Below are 21,813 nucleotides of genomic sequence, written 5' to 3'. Positions count from 1 at the left end.
AGACTTGCAGGAAACAGGGTACAAAGATGTTCTTAGTCTAGAAGAATGTTATCTAAGGGAAGGGAGGACCTCCTTGATTTAATAGATATGGATAGACATATTAAGACAGATGAAAGAAATTGATCACAGAAAGTAAATAAAACCCAAAATGTTATGAGACAGATGAACACAGTACTCGGAACTATTAAGAAAAAATAATGGGATATAACAGAAATAAATATGGTATATTACTTTGCAGCAAAACTAATAGTAGGGGTTACCACAAAAATGTAAAGTAACAAATGAAAGGAAGGGAACAAGTAGAATGCCACAATGAAAGTATCGAACAGAGAAAACAATAAAGCATCTAAGACACAAAGTATCCCTATTAGAAGAATACAGAAAAGGGAATGTCATAAAAAAATCCATAGAAAGGTAGATGTGGTAAAAGCAATACACAGCATCAGAACAGACCATGATTTATCATACACTAATTTCAATAATTAACTAAAAATATCAGCACAAGTGAAAAGAAAGTATACAGATAAATCTAAAGGAAAGTTATAAAATAAGCAGTTCATTGATGGCCCAAAAGCATTTTCTAGAGAATGGGGAAACAAAGATAAAGGAATAGAAGTACCACCAAAAAAGAAGAAACAGACACATTTTGAAGAAATATTTATGAAGACCCTCCAAACCACTGGCACATCTAAGAAACTCAAACCGATAACTAAACAACATGGGCATACCAGAATTTGTGGTGAACTCACAGTGAAAATTTCTTAAACACACACACACACACACACACACACACAGACACACACACACACACACACACACACACACACACACACACACACACACACACACAAACAAAAAAATAAATAAATAAAAAAGTTGAGCACTTTTGTCCTTTAATAAATATAGGACTTCTTCAGAACAATCCTATAAGCCATGTTAAACTCGATTTAAATAATAGCCGTACTTAAAGTTTAACTCTCAGAAACCAGCCTGATTGTAAGACATCTGATCTACATTTGGGGATGATTTAAAACTGTATAGCTGATCAGATGAGGATCTGAAAACACAACTAGAAATGGTTAAAACATTCTCAGATGACTTAAGAATGACATTTGGACTTGATATCTGTGTAAAAGCAACATTTATAAAAGAAAATCTACAATGCCAAGCAAATATCAACCTGGGACAGGAATGTGATATCAAGGAACTTGAGCAGGAAGGAATGTATAAATATGTAATGGTCAGCAATAAAACCTGAGCAAATGAGAAAAAAGTTTAGTAAGGAATATTTAAGAAAATTAAAATTTATATTGAAAACAGTCTTAGCATATACAAATGAAGTCCAAGCTGCAAATCAATTTTCTCTTCCTGTTCTCACTTACTGCTTTGGTGCGATTGACTGGTCCCAAAAATAATTGAATCAGTTGGACAAGAAGACAAGAAAAATGTTTCATGGTTATCAAATGATATATGAAAACCAGTGCACATCAAGATGATATAGCCCTTTGTTCTGAAGGAAGTATAGGCCTCGCTGACATTGACTACATGTAGAGATCCACAGTTGTAAGACTATAAACATATTTGCTGATATCATCAGATCCAAATATAATGAAAGTTCTAAAACATGAAAAGAAGAGGTCTAAGATGACATCTTTGATTAATTTATCAGAGGTATTTCAGAAAAATTGGGAATGGATATCAAACCAGAAATAGACAGGAATCAGACAGCAACTGAGAATGCCAAAAATAAAAGAGCAAATATAAAGGAAAGGACCAGAAGAAAAGGAAAATAAAGTGGAGAGTCCACAAATATAGTGACAAGTATAGGGATCTTCCAGAACAACCTCATCATGACCAAGATTTGATGCAGAATTGATTAAGGAGATGTGAATTGAAACCAAAAGCTGAAAAGCTAAATAATGATAGTCCAAGATAGTGGGGTACAGACATGTTAGTTGACAAAGTCCATTGAAAAAGTGAGAGAAACAGACAAATGTAGGTTCTGTAAAACAGAAATGGAAACAATTGCATGTCTTGTTTCTGTTTATAATACACTCATGACTGACAGTCTATACTGAAAGGCACAGTAATCCAGCAACACTGTTGCTCTGGGGATAGTGCAAACAGTACAATATACAGGTGGCTGAGAAGCATTTAAAACATGAACCACAAAACAGTATTGACGGTGATGAAGTTCAAATCACATGGGATCTCCCAGTATTAACAGTTCGCAAAATAAATATTAAAAAAATCAGTCCAAGGACAAAAAGACAAATGTAACATTGATCATTGAAATTGCTATTTCCAGCGATTATTGTATCTTATATACCGAGGCCCAAAGTCTTAAAATACAAGATGTAACATCAGAAATGACAGCAATGTGGAAGAGAGATAGCATAAACAATTTCAATACTGATAGAAGCAACATGTTTATTAAAATAAATTTACTGTCATACTTAAATACACTACCAATACAGATAACCTTGTATGAACTACAGAAGGAGGCAGTTCTGGGCACATTGCAGGTGTTGAGAAAAGCATTCTTGGCTAATGCCAAAGACTGAAGGAATTCTAATTTCATGAAATGTAACCATGCCTTGACTTAGGAAATGGAATCCATTCCCTTCATGGTATTAGAAACCCAAAACACTTGGAGAAATTCAACAGAGTGAAGTGTTTAGTACATGATTTATTTTTTTGTAGAACATGCTAATTTTCTTTATATCCATGTTTTGTACAATACTGTAGTTTTGCAGCATTCATCTTCATGAGAACAACATGACTGAGATTCACAACTGCATGGGTGAAGAACTGTTTTGACTTGGAACAAACTAGAAAATGATGACACAAATGTGCAACTTGTTTTTATGAAAATTGTGATGTTAGATTATTTTCCTGGTTGTTGAACATATTGTTTTGGTTTCTTTTATGAAGGAAGGTGTTGCTGTTTTTATATTCTTATTTTTAAGGATAAAAGAATGATTATGTGTTTAGTTATATGTTTAGTTACTGAGTAAGAATTTCTGAGGACTATAATGCATGAACTTTCAGAAGGATGTTTTTATTGTTACTATAATCATACAAATATGAACATCATGAGTAGGCCATTGGCTAATATTTCTGCCTTACAGGTCCAGGGTTTGCTTCTGATCTCTAGTTATGATCTGAGTAGATTCTGTGCGTTCTTCTTCAGCCTGAATAAATTTGAGTTTTCGTCATTTTTTTTTCTTTCCTTCTCCCCAAAACAGGCCAACTGATTTCTCAAGTAGTGTGTGTATCTGCGTCTGTTAATATTAATACTGTATACACATATACAAACACACATACACACACACACACCTGTACAGAGAGAGAGTGAGAGAGATAACTATAGATAGATGTGGATATAAAACCTTGTTAAGTTCATTTTAAACTGGTATGGACTACTCCAGCTTCTGCAGAAAACTACTGTTTAGGATATCATATAAATTGCAGACTATTTTGTATGCATTTTTTGTAAATTATGATTTGCCTCTGTTTTACTTTTTAAGCTATATGCTACTGAGTATATTATTTTTTTTGTCTTCTGACATTGTAATGGCTAAAAAAAGTTTAGATGTGTACCAGATCACTTATTTGGCTAACAAAAGTAAATAAATAAGTATATATTAATATACTCTCAGTCATAAATGTTCCTGCTATATATTTCAACTCTATCTATGATTTCTATTCTACAGAAACTGCTGTTGATAAAAATTAGAGTATTTCTCAGTCAATAAAATTCCCGGTAAACTGTCATACCTTAATACACATGGAGTTATTTGCACACACATATGTTTACATTTCATGAAATATTTCTCCCTAATTGGACCTCCAAATTTCTATTTTTTTAAGTTGGTAAGATGGCAAGAGTCACCTGTCTAACCTATTCTGTCCGACTAGCTGGAGGCAATCCACCCCTCATATTTAGCCCCAGGATTCAAGTCCAAGTTCAACTCTTAAATTTATTTAGTTTTTTTTTTTTATCCAAAACACCATCACACTACAAAACTAAGGAGTGAAGTTTTACAAGCCTGTTGTCAAGAATTCACAAGAAAATTGCATGTCATTAGCCAATATCGTAATATGCCAAATTAAAAAAAATACGTTTAAATGGCTGACTGAAACCAGAAACTCCCAAAGCCACTGGGATACAGAGTTCCAGATAATAAAATGAGCAAAAGCCCAACATTTCCAAATTTACCTACTGACCTGCTAGGTGCCCCTCAGAGACTCAAAGCATAACCTATGTGTGGCAATAAGGCACAATGGGCACCTTCAGGTAGCCAGGGCCCACGTCATGAATGGACAAATAAACCAATACTAGGATTTTGAAAACAATTCTATAACAAATTGGAAGCTACTGAATGCTGTAACAGACAAAATATGTTTGTAGCATAAGCCTTGCCACATAGTTCTGCACCATCTCTAAATGATCCACTTCATTGTTAGGTATCCCAGGTAAAGAGAATCACATTAACCCAATCTGGGAGATGCCAGGGCATGAATAACACTTGAGAGGTCAACGTGAGGTACTAGGTGCTGAATCTTTTCAAATATTTCTCAGATGGAAACAGGATGGCCTGACTACAACTGGCACCAGCTCCCAGTATGTCACCCATGAATTAAGAATAATACCAAGATTCCATACTTTATGAATAAATTCAAGCTTGTCACCCCCCTGCTAGATGTAATTAGGTAAGGAGGCAATGGGGAGACTCTCAGAGTTGCATGAAGAGCCAGGTCCTCATTTATAATGGCATGCAGTTTTAGTTAATTTTCAGTAAGTGATGTATGCATGGCTTCACGGTTATTAGTCAAAGAGAACATATGTGCCATCTCATCCTGGGGAAAAGAGGAGTAAATTTGGGTGTCATCAGTGTAACTGTTCAGAATTTGTAATCATCCACAAATCATAGCAAGTTCAAGGCTACTGAGCCTTGCCAGTTCTCACTCTAGGCTGTATCTCCCTTCTTATGGAGGGTATGCCAGTCTTGTTCAGGGCAACCAACTTCACCTCTGCAGAGTAATATTATCCTAGAAGAGTCCTCTGATTTTTCTAGACCCCTGAACATAATTTGAGATGCTGATCATAACTGGTATCCCCCGTTTGGAAGTCCTTGGAAATTTTTCTTCTCCAATAAACAGTGAAGGGTGCTGAACTGCCTCTGTCCATGCAGAAGCATGTTTGTCAAAATGTGCTCCCTTCTGTATCCATTAATTCCAGAAGAAGATGCTACACCAGTTCATATGATAGGGCTTTTCGATATTCTTTTGAGATGAATATTTCCCATCACCATACCATAGCTGGTATTTACCTGCTTCCATACCTTGGTCTCCACCATTGCCAGGTCTTAAACAGCCTCTGTCTCACCAAGCTTTGTTTTCTCTTGCTGACCTGTTGCTCTTCTGTTATGAAGTATCACCTGTGCAAGAGGACAGATTGGCATAAGCTCTACTCTCATCCCCTTGGTTTTACTATTCAATAAACAGTCCCAGCATTTATGTTAAGATTCAAGAAATTCAGTCCTTTTCTTACTGGTGTGCATATTTAAGGTGAGTTATTATCATTTTTTTGCCTTCCCTTAGAGAAGTGTGTTATGTTGCTCATCAGCGATGATTCGTGGTAGTGGTGTAGGTGTTACAAAAAACGTGTTGAGATCAGGGACATTTTTTACTGTACTGATCTTCTTCCAGAATGAGAAGAGAATGCATGCTCATAGATTACAATTAACTTGCAGATTCGGCATTCTCTATAGCAAAGCAGATAACCTAATTATATCCTCTAGTATGTGAATCAATTATATCCTCTAGTATGTGAATCAGATTGTTTTTACTCTGTTCTGGCTAAAATATGCAGTCGTCTGCAAACCAGTTTGAAACATATCCATTCTGATCGGGAGTCCCAGCTCTGTCTGTACAGGATGTGGCCTCATATGGGTGGCTTACCTCGTACCTCTGCTAACAAATCAAAGGGAAACTGTGCACCATTCTAGGTTCACATAACAAAAATTGATGAAAGATTATTTGACTGGCACTGACCTATGCATTAAGATTGCAAATATAAAAACTGAGCTAAGTGGATGAAATACATAGTGAAAGTACTCTCCATAGAACATCCCCAATCAAAAGAGTTGAATGCCTTATGAAACCAGAAAAATGGCTGTCTTGCACTGAGAAGATTTGGATGTGTTAAATTCTATTATTCTCAACAGCTTTTCCTGTCTCTGATTAATCCAGACTAGCGTAGATAAAATCTGTATGACTTTAAAACTGAAATTTTGGCTAAAATCTTAGTGCAAGCAAGACTTAGAGACCAGACTGAAACTTTTCGGGATTGTAATACCTATTTGTATTTAATTGTGGGTGATAATGGCAATGCTATGCCTGATGCTGGAGAAAGACTATTTAAACAAGACTATATTAAAGATCTGTGCTAGTCAGTCAGCCAGTACAAAGACAGAGGACTTTGAAATACTTTTCATTTTATTGGGGACTGAACATCCTTCTTATTCTACGTAGCCCAGTTTTGTATTTTCCAGCAATTCCTTGAGTGTTTTTTCTCTACCTCTCACCTTCTCTACCTCTCACTGTGTATATGTGGTGGTTTGGGGATTTTTTCATTATATATATATATATATATATATATATATATATATATATATATATTTTTTTGTTATTGCGCTTTATAGATTGCATTTTAAAATATTTGTGTTGAAGTTTAAATGTGGTTTTTAAGGTGGGTTTTAGATATATGTTAACGGCACTTTTATGTATATAGAGTTGTTACATATTATTCACCTCCGAGGGCTTTTTAGTAGGCGATTACTGCTGTTTATAGCTTTAAATGCGAGTGGTGTACTTTTTGCCAATTAAGCAGTTAAGCTATTGGAATGTTTATATATATATATGGTTTTAATGAAGCACTTTGTCTGAAGAAGGAGAGATAATATTCTTTCAGAAAGCACTAATACAATTTGGTTTAGCTCGTTTCCTTGTGGTTGTTCCTGCTACTTCGCCTTTGTGTTTTTGCTATATGTGGTGGTTTGGGGAGGAGAATAATTGAAATAGGTACAAAAAGGATAATACACTCAGTCTATTTGAGATCTGTAATAATGCTTTCCATCTTCCTTCCTGTCTGGCAGTATGCTTGCTGATTACTTGATTTCAAACTCCCCTATGAGACAAAGGTTAACAGCATATATAAGAGCTCTCCTAGAAAAAGAAACTTTACCACTTCTATCCCAGGACATTTACAGTGAACACTTCATTGTCTTGTATCCTGTAATTTAATAAACAGACTTCTACAGTAACAAATGTACCATTTACACAGAAAATAATGTTGTCTAAAGGTTGGTTGTAACCTCATCATTTAAGTGATCAATGAACAAGCAAGTCTGTTTGCCTGCATCCAGGTATTTTGGCCCTTTTGTTTACCCTTCTACATTGGGTGCTTTCTGGTTCTATGGGTTACTTGTTTTCCCTGTCAGGGATGACTTTTCCTGCCCACCTCTAATGTGCTGTAGTCTGACACACAAAAGTCCTTTGATCTGTCTACCTTAGTGAGATTAGGACTCTACTCCTAGTAACATCCTCCGACTTGATTGTAGAGGCTATTTTTCTGGCATGTACCTTGCTAGTAAATTGTCTAATAATCAAATTTTCCATTTTTTGCAGACTTACAGTCGAGTGCACATGCTCAAAGGAGAAGTTAGTAATATAGCTTGCTCTGCACTTGTTAAATCCACTGGGAAATATGCTGGGGAATCCTCAAAATCCAGTTTAGCTGTATAGGTAGATATTACTTCCATTTTAACATCACTATATGTGTGTATTTCACATGGTTATTAATCATGCTCCTGCCATTCTGTTTAACATCTTCACATTCCATGTACCATGCAGAATGAACCCCAGTATACAAAGAAAAAACATACTTACGTGATGCTTTTTTAGTCATTCTGATTATTTCTTAGAACTGCCTTAGTTGTTATTTCTAAAGCAACCCATATTGCTTCGGTTCTGTGAAATGTCCATCCATGCTATATATTCTTCTGAAAATGTTCTCTCTTTCAAACAGTGTAATGCTTGTTAGTTGCAAATTGATAACTTCAGTCTCTTCATAAAGAATGACTAGATATCCTGATAGTGCGACTGGAGAAATTTGTGTTACTTAGTGTGTATAAACCAAGTGAAAGCAAAAAACAACACTGAACCAAAAAAACAAATGCAAAAAAAGTGGTAGTCACGCAACAATGTTTACTTTCCACAGATTAGCGCATTCTTCTGTGGAATATTTAAAATGGGCTTCTTCAGATAAAAAAGCCTCAACAAAATTGTACTTAAATACACCTTCTTAATTGAATAATTTCCCTCCAAAAATCATTCAATAAACAATAACAAAAACACTTCACTTAAAAGCATTAACCCTTATTAAAAACTAAACACTACCATTTTGGTGGTAGGGGTGCGAGCTGGTAAAGTGCAGAAAGGAGTTGGAATGTGTTGGCTTATGATATATAGTTGAAGTGCATTTATTATTGACTATATCCTTTTTCACCAATACATTCAAATAGGCCAACTGAACATTACTATGTTCAACAGTAAATTTCAAAAATTGTGTCGTGGAATTAATATATTCCATAAACTGTAACAGTTCATCTGAATCCCCCTTCCAAACAATACAAATGTCATCAAAGTATCTTGTCTACAGCCTCAGTTTAAGTTTAAAAACACTATTCAAAACAAACTTCTTTTCCCAGTGGGCCATAACAACGTTGGCAAAAGTTCTGCCACACGGTGAGCCCATCGCTACTCCACTAGTTTGTACATAATAATTACCCTCAAAATAAATTAAATTATTAGAAAGTACCACATCAAATAGTGTCTCATATAAATACAATTTCTCTTGAGGTACCCCCTTAGTTAATAGAAATTCAACTACCCACTGTACACCTAGATCCTGGAATATCACTGTTTAAAGATGCTTCACATCAATAGCCACCAATATGTCGCCCCTATGAAATTCCAAGTGATTAATGGTGTGCAAGAACTCCCATGAGTCCTTGCATATTTGTACTTCATCTTGTAAGAATTTCTTCAATTCAGTATCTAAAAATTTAGCACATCCTGAAGTTAAACTGTTTCTACCATCCACTATCAGCTGGAAAGGGAGGGGGTTGGAGATACTTTTATGTAATTTAGAAAGTCCAAACATTGTAGGTATCTTAGGGGAAAGCATGTTCAAAAAGTTATACTCATCAACTGTTAAGCTTCCTTATATCAGGAGATCATTCAGTAACCCGCTGACCCTTTGCTTAGCCACATTAAGCCCATTTAAAGAAATTTCCTTGTAAGCCTCAGTATTTAATATCGCTAAGATTTTATTATTATAGTCACAAATGTCCATAACAGCCAACCCTCACCCCTTATCCGGCTTCATGATCCGGATTCATTGGTCTTTCAAAAAAATTAATAAGTTGTTTCTCATTCATAGTCAAGTTAGTCCTAAACGTATCATTTTTAACCCTTCTTGTTCCACCTGAAAACATTTTTCTCAAATCTAAGTAACACATCCTTTCAAATAACTGTAGCTTAGGGTGCAGTGGAGGGTTAAAAGTGCTAGGTATCCTAAATACATTTGTTCCAATATTATCATTCAAACACATTAGTTTCAGATTTATCTTACTCAAAAACAACTTAATATCAAAAAGAACATTTGGTAATTGTGCTCTATAATCAGGAACAAAGGTTAAACCCTTTGCTAAAATGTCAGCTATATCAGTGGTAATAATGATATTTGAAAAATTATAAACTTTAAAGTCCCCTTGAGTGTTACATACCTCAACAACATGTAACATCTCCATAGTCGGGAGGTGTCCAGTAACAACAGTCTCAAAATTTTGTGTTGCTGCTGCAGTTAATTCCACTCTCTGTCGTTCCTCTGTAGGTAATTCTTCACTGGGGATTTGTGGCCACCTGTTCATCTTCCACTGACCCCCCCTCCCCCTGGTGAAAGTTGCAAAAATCCTGCTGTTGAGAAAAAGTCCCTTATATATATATATATATATGGGTCCCATTTGAAACATCTAAAGCCCATAACATCAAATTTCATAACATCTAACAGTACAAAGGATATGAAAATAACATCCCCTCCACATATTATGACACCAAACTACCAAACACACTTTTTACTACGTTTCTGCAGGGGGGCTTGATACAGTGCAGTTAGAAAATTAACTTTTTCCCACTGTAGTGCGATCTTGGAGTTGGTATATTTAATTTATGGGGGGTGGGGGGGTTCTGGGGGGGCTTGCCCCCTTGCAGAAAGTTAGTAAAAAGTGTGTTTGGTAGTTTGGTGCTGTTATATTCAAAGTAGACCAATATATATATATATATATATATATATGTGTGTGTGTGTGTGTGTGTGTGTGTGTGTGTGTGTGTGTTTTATACATGTGTATGTGTATGTGTGTGTGTGTGTGTGTGTGTGTGTGTATATATATATATATATATATATATGCATGGATATTTTATATATATATATATATATATATATATATATATATATATGGGTCTACTTCAGAATGTCGACCTTTCAGAATGCCGACTTCCATATGGCTGACACCATATGATCGACATTCTGAAAGATCGACATCCTGAAATAGCACCATTTACCTACCTGTAAACACAGTAAAACTGTGTTGTGCAGGGGGGACAAGCACCCCTGCACCCCCCACACCCCCTGGTTCTTAAATATTCTCACTCTGAGATCGTACTACAGTGCAAGATAGGGGAATCTCCCAGTCCTGCACTGTAGCGGGATCTCCGCTATTATTTGTCGGCCTTTCAAATGTTCACTCATATGGTGTCAGCCATATGAGTTTCGAACATTTGAAAGTTCGAACAAATAAAGGGCTCCCATATATATATATATACACACACACACACGCACACATATACATATACGTATATATATATATATATATATATATATGGGTCTGCTTTGGAAGCTCAAACTTTCAAAACTTCGAACTTCATATGGTTGAGACCATAAGATTGAAGTTTTGAAACTTTAAACAATTTAAATGGTGATCATTGTACAGCACAGGATGGTAAATTTGCCATTAACTTCACTGTAGTGCAATCCTGGAGTTGGTATGTTTAATTAGCAGAGGGTGTGGCGGGGGTACAGGGGGGCTTGCCCCCTGCATAAACGTAAAAAAAAATTGTTTTTATTTATTTATTTTTTTATTGAAGTGTCGAACTTTCAAAACTTCAGTGTTATGGTCTCAACCATATAAAGTTCGAAGTTCTGAAAGATATATATATATGTGTTTATTTATATATATATATATATATATATATATCTATATATATAGATATAGATATAGATATATATCTCTTTCTGGACCATTTTAAGCCTAGCTAATTTCCCAAAGGTGAGAATCAAACCATGTATCTTGTGTCTGTGAGGTAAGCCCATTAAACATTATGCCAACCCTCCTAAGGTAGCGTACAGCACCTGGTATTCTCAGGCTGAGTCCTATCCAAGTACTAACTATGCCCAACCCTGCTTAGCTTCTGAGATCAGATTAGATCAAGCGCATTCATGGTGGGATGGCCGTAGGCAAAATAACAGCTCGCTGATGTTACATGTTCTGACATAGAGTCTGCTAAAAGTGAAGGAAAGGTTGCCCACCCTGGAGTCAAACCGAAGACTATGTGTATTCCAGCCATAATACATACATGTGCTGCCATAGAAACAGTATAGACACACATTATACACACACAATTTTTAACTCTAATTTCCTGTTTCATCCTCCTGTTTTCTTTCTCTGTTGGTTGACAGACATTTGTAATGATACCAGACATTTCACTTTATTGCCCTTGAACTTTTGCTATACATATCTGCCTAATAGTTTTTCATGTTCAGCTATTGACAGAAAGTGCATATACTCTCCATTCCATTGCCTGCACATTAGAATTTCACAGCAATTGCTTTCAACCAGCACTATTTGTTGTAAGGAGCATTGCTGTAATCATGAGAGATCTTCACATCTTCCATGTTATTTTAATGTTTCCAGGATTTTTCCTTGCCTTTTGCAGCATGACATCTTTGATTTAGTTTATTTTCTGGATGCCCAGAAATATATTTGACCTTATCAGTACAACATTATCTGCATGTATAAGACACAAGCCATTAGGTATATCAGATGTAAGTAATTAATAAACACAATTAGCTAGCTACAGGCAGGGCTGGATCAAGCACTAGGAAACATAGACAGCTCCTTAGGGCCCACTGCTGACGGGGCCTAACCAAAGCATTAAAACAGTTTCTTATTTTGTTTAGTGACCACATACTGTCACTTTAAGAATTTAAAAAAAGAAAACTACAAAAAATAGGATATGAGCATGGGCGGCCCGTGCTATTGGCCTGCCAGACTGCAGCCCTCTCAACTGTAAAAGCAAGACAAAATAAAGAAATAAAAAGAAAAAAAATTAATAAAATCGTGGACTTTCGCGCATGCGCACTAGTCCGGACTGCTGCTGACACAGTCTGGAGCATGCGCAGATTGTCTCAGCAGCAGTCCTGATTGGGAAACATGAAGAACGGAGCTCCCAGAAATCTATGCAGTTTTAAACTGCATAGACTGTCCTGGAACTCGCTGGGAAAATGCGTCGGGGTCGGACTGAATTAGTCGGGGGAAAATCTCGCAACGGGCAGGGTCTGGTGTGGATTGGAGTTTGCTGCAGTCTCGTCAGGGGAAGATCTCGTGACAGGAGGGGATTTGCACGGGTTTCGTAGCTTACTCGGGATTTATGGTGGTTTGTTACAGGGATTTGGAAGATCTACTGCAGGTAAGTGTGTGGACAGGGATTTGGATGTATGGTGGTTTGCTACAAGAGGGGTGTCTGTGTGTGTCTGTGTGTGAAAATGCCCCAGGCGCAATATACTGGTGGTTAGACTCATGGTGGTGTGGTAGGGAATACCTCAGGCTTGAACCCTGTACCTTGTATGCAGGTGTTAAAGACCTGAATTCCCTACCCACCACCATTTGTAAAAAAATTGCAGATTTTTGCCTCATATTTGATCTGATCTGTTCCTCATAATATCTGTGGTTTGTAAATGTTGCAATGCTTGATATTTGATGGTGCAGTGGTAGCATTGTTGTCTCACAGCTGCAGGTTATCAGGTTTGATTCTTGGCTGGGGTGCCATCTTTGTGGAGTCTGTATCTTCTCCCTGTGTTTGTGTGGGTTTGCTTTTGTGTCCTCCCATGTTACAAAGACATGTCTGCATTATTTCTTCCTGGGCCTCTGCTGAAAATTGTTTTTTTGTTCCAAGTCCTGTCCTGATTAACAAATGTTAAATAAAATTGACAGGCATTTCAGACTTCAGGTTTCTGAATGTTTAATTCCTTACATATTTGATGGTGCAGTGGCAGTATTGTTGCCTCACAGCTATAGGTTTTTTGGTTTGATTCTTGGCTGGGGTGCTTTCTGTGTGGAGTCTGCATCTTATCCCCGTGTTTGTGTGGATTTGCTCTGGTGTCCTGCCATTTTATAAAGACATGTGTCTACAGTATTTCTCCCTGGGCCTCTGCTGAAAATTGTTTTTGTTCCGTCAGAAGTAAAATTGACAGGCATTTGAATTTCAGACTTCATATTCTTCAGAAAATACATAGTGAAACAACTTTTTATTCTAGCAATAAATATATAGTTACACAACCTTTTATTATAGCAATTTTCTAAGTTTATAAGATGACTATTTGAAATTTGTCCTTATTTTTGGGACTGTATTACCCTGTTATTGGCTTTGTCCAGGTTTTTTGTGCTAAGGTTGACAGCTATGGCAAGAACTGAATTCACTGAATATGTTTGAGGGCTGTATTCCCTCATTACTGGGTTTGTCCGGGTGTTTTGTGCTAAGAGGTTGACAGCTATGGTGAGAACTGAATTCATTAAATGATAGCCATTTAAGTTTCAGTCTTCCTCTCTTTCACAAAGCAGGTGATTTGGCATAGTGGTATGTTGTTCTGACTCTTTTGCACAGGGACCTTGGCAGTAAAATGTATGGTGGTAACACAGCATTTTATTCTAGCAGCTTTCCAAGATTATACAAGCAATGTTTAATGTGTCCCTGGTTTTTGCCGTTTTGACTGACCCCAATAAATTTGTCTTTTTCCAGATTTCTTGTGCTGCGAAGTTGAGATGCAGTTGAGTATTGAGTAGATCTTACAAGGAGCTGAGAGCTGCAGGGGAAGAGAAGTTTAGTGCTGATTATGCTAAGTCAGCTTGCATTGTTAATAGCACAACTGCTTGTGTACTTGCTTTTGATGCAGAAGGATGTGAATGCTGCCGTACTGAAAGTTAAGATATTAACTATGAGCCTGTTATCAGTTTGCCATCCATTTCCTATTGCAATATTACTAGCTTATTTTTAATGTAATTTAGGCAATTTATTCCTCAGGGGCATCAGACACTTTATTTTTCGATGAAACCATGAAATATAAAGGTGATTGCTAGCAGCAACCTCTTCATTACAGATTTATTTAACGTGGAATTATTTAGATGACTTGTTTACTACTTCAGAGATTGTGCATATTTACTGATAACGGTGGACTGTAGAATTGTGCATATTTACTGATAATAGTGGACTGCAGAAGTTTGAGTAGACTTTTATGATGGAAATGTTCTGTATTAGGCAGTTTTGTCATTGGTGCATGTGTTTTGTTTCATTGTTTACTGGAAAAATGTTCAAAGCAATAGGAAGGTATATCAAAGAGCACATGTATGTTTCATATGCAAGGGGCCTATGATTTGAAAACAGCCCAGAATTAATCTTTATCTGCCATGGGTAAAATATATTTTCTTTGAATGTGGGTTTCAATGTTGTTTCAATGAATGTGAGTTTCAGTGGCAGAGAAGTTTTAATGCCAAGTTTGTTTAGCAGATGTCTTAGTGTTTGTGCTGTAAAATGCAAAATAAAACTTTCAAATAAAGTTCAGATCATCATAGAAGTAAATCAGTATGCACATTAGTGTTTATGGTAAATGGAGTGAAATAGCCAAGTAATGGATCATTGGAATGGCTGCAGGGGGAGGCTCCATTTGACCATGGTTTTGTGAGGGGGGAAGAGCGGCAAACTTAGGTAGCCCCAGCTGAACCATACCTCCCAACTGTCCAGATTTTCAAAGAATGAATAGATTTTTTGCTTCTTATTTTTGGTTTGTTCCTCATAAAATGTGTGGTTTTCTGGCAAATCATTTAGGAATTAAGTCACTAAATAATGACACACTGAGTTTCAGACTTCATAACCTTCAGAAAAATGCATGCTAAAGTAAGACCTGTTCTATCAACTGTCTCACTTTATACAAGAGCAATTTTTAGTACTGTTTATATGTTCCCCCAATATATTTGGTCTTGTCCGGATTTATTGCATTAACAGGTTGAGAGGTACATGCAAATAAATTGCTTTATAGAATTAGGCATAGCCAAACCTCTCAACTGTCCCTGATTTTGGCTCAAAATGTTGCTCTTCCTCTAATGATCCCTCTGCAAAATAGCAATTTTGGAAGAAAACATGGAGGGTTTATAATTAAGAAATAACTAATAATCAGTTAGATTACTTTTATTTCGGAAATGCATGTAGATTCTTTTATTTTGTCAGCTGCTCAAGTTAGCAGTACTAATATTAAAGTGTCCCTTCTTTGACAGGTTCCCAGCTGTATTGTGTTGCTATTTTATATTTTTACATCACATTTTTGGTCCATTTTTAATAAAATTGTGTTTTTTTGGCAAATTGGTGACAAATAATTAAAGACTGAAGTTAGAAAATAATGACAGACATTTGAGTTTCAGATTTCATACCATTCAGAAAATTCATACTAATACAAGACTTCTATTAGCTTTCTAAGTTTATAAGAGCAATATTTAAAAAATTGTCCTTATTTTTGGGTCTTTGTTCCATTTCTTTTTATGGCTTTGTCCAGATTTCTTGCTCTGAGGTTGAGAGGTATGACAAATGTGTCAGGGCCATCACAAGTCAGCCAGAGACATTTCAAACTGTGACATACTTGTTGCACCCCACTCCCCCATATAGTGACTCTGGATGTGTCGAAGCAAGGCAAGGAGTAGTTATGTAGTGTAAATGTGCAGAGTATCCCCCCCTATCCAAGGTAGACACAAGTACTAGAGTGGCTTTTCATCTGTCCTTGATTTTTACAGAATGGTCTGGTTTCTGTCATATTTTTTGTACTGTTGATTTATGCTTATTACTCGAAGTGCCTGTTGCTCTATGTTTAAGTAGCAATACTTTAATGACCATTAGGTAAACTTGGCTGAGATTGCAAGATGCAAGTAAGCTTTAATAAGCATACTGCTAAAGAATTGCCAACATTGAAAGCCTTTCTGTTGCCATGTAGAGAATACTTAACTAGATAATGTATAAGCCTTGGGTATTGAAATGTATATGCCAGTATTTGTAATAAAGGACAGGACTACATTATTTTAAGAGGCTCATTACACTTGGAGACTTCTGAATGCCAATCTCTGCAGGCTTTAACCTGTACAGTAATCCTGTGGTGTCCATAGTCCATGTGTACAGTAGTACACCTTTTTAAGCAATGTATCTTGAGCTTATTTCTTGTTTGCTTTTCATTTTTTACTTTGATCATGTTTTCCCCATGAAACAAGTAGATGTCAGGCAGAAGGTCTTTTTTTGGATAAGGAACATTTTTACAAGTGGGGGCATCAGAGATTTCTACTTTCAGCATGTTACTTGGTACTTTAATAAAGCTGAATATAAATTACAATTAGAACTGCAGTGCAAGATGTGGTTTGAGTTGAGTGCTGCTTGTTTTTCTTATACTTGATGTTGACTGGCATTCCATTAATGTATTTTAAAAAAAGTAATTTATTTTTTAACTCTAATTTCCTGTTTCATCCTCCTGTTTTGTTTCTCTAGACATTTGTAATGCAGACATTTCACTTTATTGCCCTTGAACTTTTGCTATACATATCTACCTAATTTTATCATGTTCAGCTATTGACAGAAAGTGCATATACTCTCCATTCCATTGCCTGCACATTAGAATTTTATTTGTTGATTGCTGTCATCATGACAGATCTTCACATCTTCCATGTTATTTTAATGTTTCCAGGATTTTTCCTTGCCTTTTGCAGCATGACATCTTTGATTTAGTTTATTTTCTGGATGCCCAGAAATATATTTGACCTTATCAGTACAACATTATCTGCAGATTTGAATAACAAAGCAAGCCATTAGGTATATCAGATGTAAGTAATTAATAAACACAATTAGCTAGCCACAGGCAGGGCTGGATCAAGCACTAGGCAACATAGACAGATCTTTAGGGCCCACTGCTGACAGGGCCTAACCAAAGCATTAAAACAATTTCTTATTTTGTTTAGTGACCACATACTGTCACTTTAAGAATTTAAAAAAGGAAAACTACAAAAAATAGGATATGAGAAATCTCCCCTTTCCTGGAAATTTGCTGTTTTACATATCACCCCTCCAGGTTTATCAAGACTACAAACACCTGTCTTAATCACCTTATTTATTTTAATAAAATATTATATTACCCTAAAGTAAAAAGAAAATCCCTTATTACATGGATAGGTTTTAAACAAAAGTCTGTCAAATATTTAATGGTCCATAAATATCTTGCATATAGTCAAAAAACACCCTCATTTCTATGATTATTGGAATATTCTACTTAATCGTATTCTACAATAAAGCACAACATTTATCTACTGGGTCCTTGAAATAAGCTTTGAAGCTATTTATATCCACTACAACATTTTCTCTCATATTTTATTTTATACAATATCAGGGCAAAGAAAAAAAAATGCTTTCTTTATTTGCTGTATAATGGACCAAATCTATTTGGTATGGTGCTTACTTGATTAGGCATTTAGCATGATTGTACATAGTTTTGTTAGATTTAATTCTTATAGTTTTGATTGTATTATATTATTTTACTTTACTTGTATGTATAGCTTTATCTGTTGACAGTTGTCTTTGTTATGTTGTTTGTTCACTTTATATAAACAAGAAAATATAACGTTTTTACAAAAAAAATTTAAAAAAAGAAAAATGTTCTTATTTTGCTGGTTCAATGTCCTTCTTCTACTTCCTGTTTTCAGCCAGTGAGCAAGCAAATACACATACAGAGATGGTTTTGAGATTTTAATTGACAGCAAAATGAGAATGCAGCAGAAATATAGCATTCAGTTTCAGTATGGGATGAGTAATGCACCAGTGCAGAAGTACGACCCAGTTTATTATCCAGAGACACAGACACAAAATTACAATGCATGTGCATTCTAATTTTGTGCTGTCTTTATGTCTGGATAATAAACTGGGTTGTACTTCTGCAGTGGTACATTACTTGTCTTTTGATGTTAGTTGCACAATTACTTTGGAGATTCAGAATGAGATGGATTAAATTGAACAGGCAAGTGTTATCTCTGGTTCCACAATGCAGCAAAATGCAGAACTGGATTTAACTTCAGTTCACTAAAGAGTTTTTCTTTCAGTACACTTACAGGTACAACTTAAATGCTTGTGTGTGTGTGTGTGTGTGTGTGTGTGTGTGTGTGTGTGTGTGTGTGTGTGTGTGTGTGTGTGTGTGTGTGCGTGCATGTGTATGTATGCAATGCCCTCATTAGAGAGGGCAGGTAATTAATTGGGTCCCTGGTCCATTACCCTACCTAGGGCCCCATTTGACCATGATCTGGCTCTGGCTACAGGCATGGAGTTTCATTCATATGCTTTGATTTTCCCAATAAGCATATCCCCAACAACATAATCTTAAAGTTTTATTACTATTTGCTGTTTTTCCTTTCATTGATAAACTGTTCCATATGGGAATCACTCTTTCTTGGAATCACTTCATTCACAGGAATGTGTTGCTATGATTCACCTACAAGATAATTTCTGAAACCTTTTGATTCAGCCAGAAATTAATTAATTTCCATTGGAGCCTTTAGAAGAGTGTCAGATCACCTCATTTCTTATGTAAGGTAAAAAAAAATGCACACAACAACATCAGCATGTCGTAGTTATAGTTTGTGAATGAAGTATTTTATTAATCTAGCACCTCTGATTTTTTTTTCTATTTGATTTTATTTGCAGGGTGAGTGCAGCAGTACATTACTTTCTAAAACCTATCTTTTTGTGGAGAGGAAACGACTATGTATGAGGATTGACTTTCTGTGTTCATACTCCTTATATTCACTTAAACTGGATATTGTAGCTCAGTCAGTAATTAAATGGCCTTCCATTTTGACCCCTAAACTTCAACAAAGAAATAGAATAATGCCCAGACAGTGATATTTGCAGAACACTACAGATCTTGGCTTTTCCAGAAATATGCCTATTTAGACAGAACTTACTCCTGTTTCCTCCTCAAACTCTCAATGCTTTCCATGAAACTTGCCTATACATTTTGCTGTATGTCACTTACTGGCTTTACTGGTTGTGCATTTTGGGACTGGTGCTTTTATCACTAAGGTGCACTCTGGTGTGGCTAGACTACAACACACTAGTGGTTGAAATGTTTTATGTACCCATATTACTAAACAAGTGAACAGTTTTGCACAATTAGGATTTATTCCACAACCCTGATACCAATATGGAAAACATTGTCAGCCTGATTACTAAAATTCTTCACCCTACATTAATAAATGTACTTATCCTGAAAGTTGTACCAAATAAATGATACAAATTGTATAATTCTCAGTGGCAAACCTGTAAGTTAGGAATCGCTGGGCTTGTTTTGTATTTACTATAATTTATCTTTCTCTTATCAGGCAGTCATAAATGTATGGCACATAGGTAGTGTAAAGATGTTGTTACAGCATTGCAAACATAGAATATAAACAAACATTAAATGATGGTGTCAGGTTTAATGGCCAGGTGTGTGGACTTTTACATCACATTTGATAGATTTCAGTCAGCAAGAACCAGCTTCATAATGTGGGAAAGAAGCCCTGATGGCCTTCCATGGGTTACTTTAGCATTTGACCAAAGATGACCAGGAATCAGACAGACATCCAGTTGGGGGCAGGGTCAGTTATAAGTGAGAGGTCAAAGCTGGCTTACCCGTTTAGAGGAGGCAGTGCTGATCTGGTCTGCAACAAAGCTAGCATCTTTTGGAGGTGTAAGTTTGGGCTCATAGCACTTTTTAGCTGGGGATGTGGGGCTTGTTGCTGCCAACCCATCCTTAGTTGACTTCATGGGCTGTTTGTGCAGCAACATTAAGGAGAATTACTTGTTTACCCTCACACTAACAGTTGCTTCCTAACTTCGGATACGTGGGATGAAAAAAAGATCCCTCCCCTCACTAGTTTGTTAGAAGCAGAAGGATGATTTGTGGTAACATAGGTGCTATCTCATCCCTCCCCAGACTGTAGGCAATTAAGGTCTGCCTTTAAATACTGATGGTCTGAGTTGTGACAAAGTAATGGTAAAGATCTAAATATAGGGGCAGGCTAGGTGGGACCAGCTCACCCTTCATGGCTGCCTGTATTATAGCTACACATGGGTAGTTCCCACCCCTGCTACACAAGCCAACTTTTGAGAGAGTCATCATGATGTAAACCTCTTCTTCAAGAAGTCCCCCTGGTGGGTGATGTTGGGTTCAGGCCAGCTGAGGGGGACTGACAGAACAAAAGGACACTTCCAGGGCAATATTTTGATGGTCATCAGGTACAAGAGGCAAAGCAACATATAGAAGAGAGTAGTCAGTCTTTCTGTTTCTAACTGCTTCTGTTGAGTACTACCTGAGGGGTGTTTGAAGGGCAATAACTATTTTAAGAATATGGAGTTTTCCCGCCAGACATTATATTTCTCAGGTATATTGTTTGAACCTGTCAGAACACAAAAAGCATAGATTTTGGCATCAAACAATGATGATTATCCCAGCTTGTCAGCCCTTGACACTGTCCGTTAGATAAGCTGTAGACACTATTTAGGCAACAGTTTCTTTTCTACCCCTTATTAGACTCACCTCGTGTGTGTACTTCTCTATCTTGAATTTTCTTAATGTTTTTGACTGTACTGCTCCTCCAGGAAGGCCATTCCATTAATTTATCAGCCTTTAAAGCACTAATTCTGTATTTCTCTCCAAGACATCTATACAATGCCTTGGAATTATGTCCTTTTGCTATTGCAGTTTTTTTGAAGAAGTTGACCAATTAGTGATGTTTGCTACATGCTTACAGTTGAACATTTATATATTAAAATGCTTAACAGGCCTAAGCACAAAAATGCACTCAAACTGCTTTTTGTGAAAATGAGAACATTCTCCTTTCCCAAGTTATGATGACTGTGTTTATTATGGTAAGTAAGGGGGCACTGAGAAAAAAACACTGCCTGGAAAGGCTGTAGAAGCGCCCCCCCAAAAAAAAAAAACATAATAGCTTAAATTACAGTTCAGATTATTTTTATCTAATTCAACCAGAATTCAAACATATGTCATTCATTGTGTGACAATACTGTATTACAGAATACTCCCAGTTAAATCGGAGTTATTGTTTGTTAAATCTGCCAGTCCCAGTGTTAAATGGGTGTGGCCAGGAGCTATAATGTCTCATTCATCACCTTTGTTAACACCTGCATTTCAGCTGCTATTCCCTTTAGCTGCAGCATGCAGTACAAACTTGATAAGGCTCCCACAGCCCCTTTTAGTGTAGGAGCAGTCTTACCTAGGCAGCTTTACTTGAGGTCATACCTCATAATTGTTCTAGTAGTGCCATTTTGCAGAAT

The 21,813-nt window shown here is 36.4% G+C and overlaps 1 protein-coding gene and 1 pseudogene across 1 annotated transcript in view; one reads left to right on the top strand and one right to left on the bottom strand.

The window, feature by feature from the left end:
- The window catches only part of PRKN (parkin RBR E3 ubiquitin protein ligase), a 4,754,857-nt gene that overhangs the window by 560,471 nt on the left and 4,172,573 nt on the right, over window positions 1-21,813 (top strand). The gene's annotated exons all lie outside the window — the stretch shown is intronic.
- Window positions 11,528-11,646, bottom strand: LOC122802542 (annotated as a pseudogene).

This window comes from Protopterus annectens, chromosome 1.part0 (assembly GCF_019279795.1).
Source record: "Protopterus annectens isolate FY-2018-M chromosome 1.part0, PAN1.0, whole genome shotgun sequence".
Lineage (NCBI taxonomy): Eukaryota > Metazoa > Chordata > Ceratodontiformes > Protopteridae > Protopterus > Protopterus annectens.
This window is presented reverse-complemented; position numbering and strand designations above follow the sequence as displayed.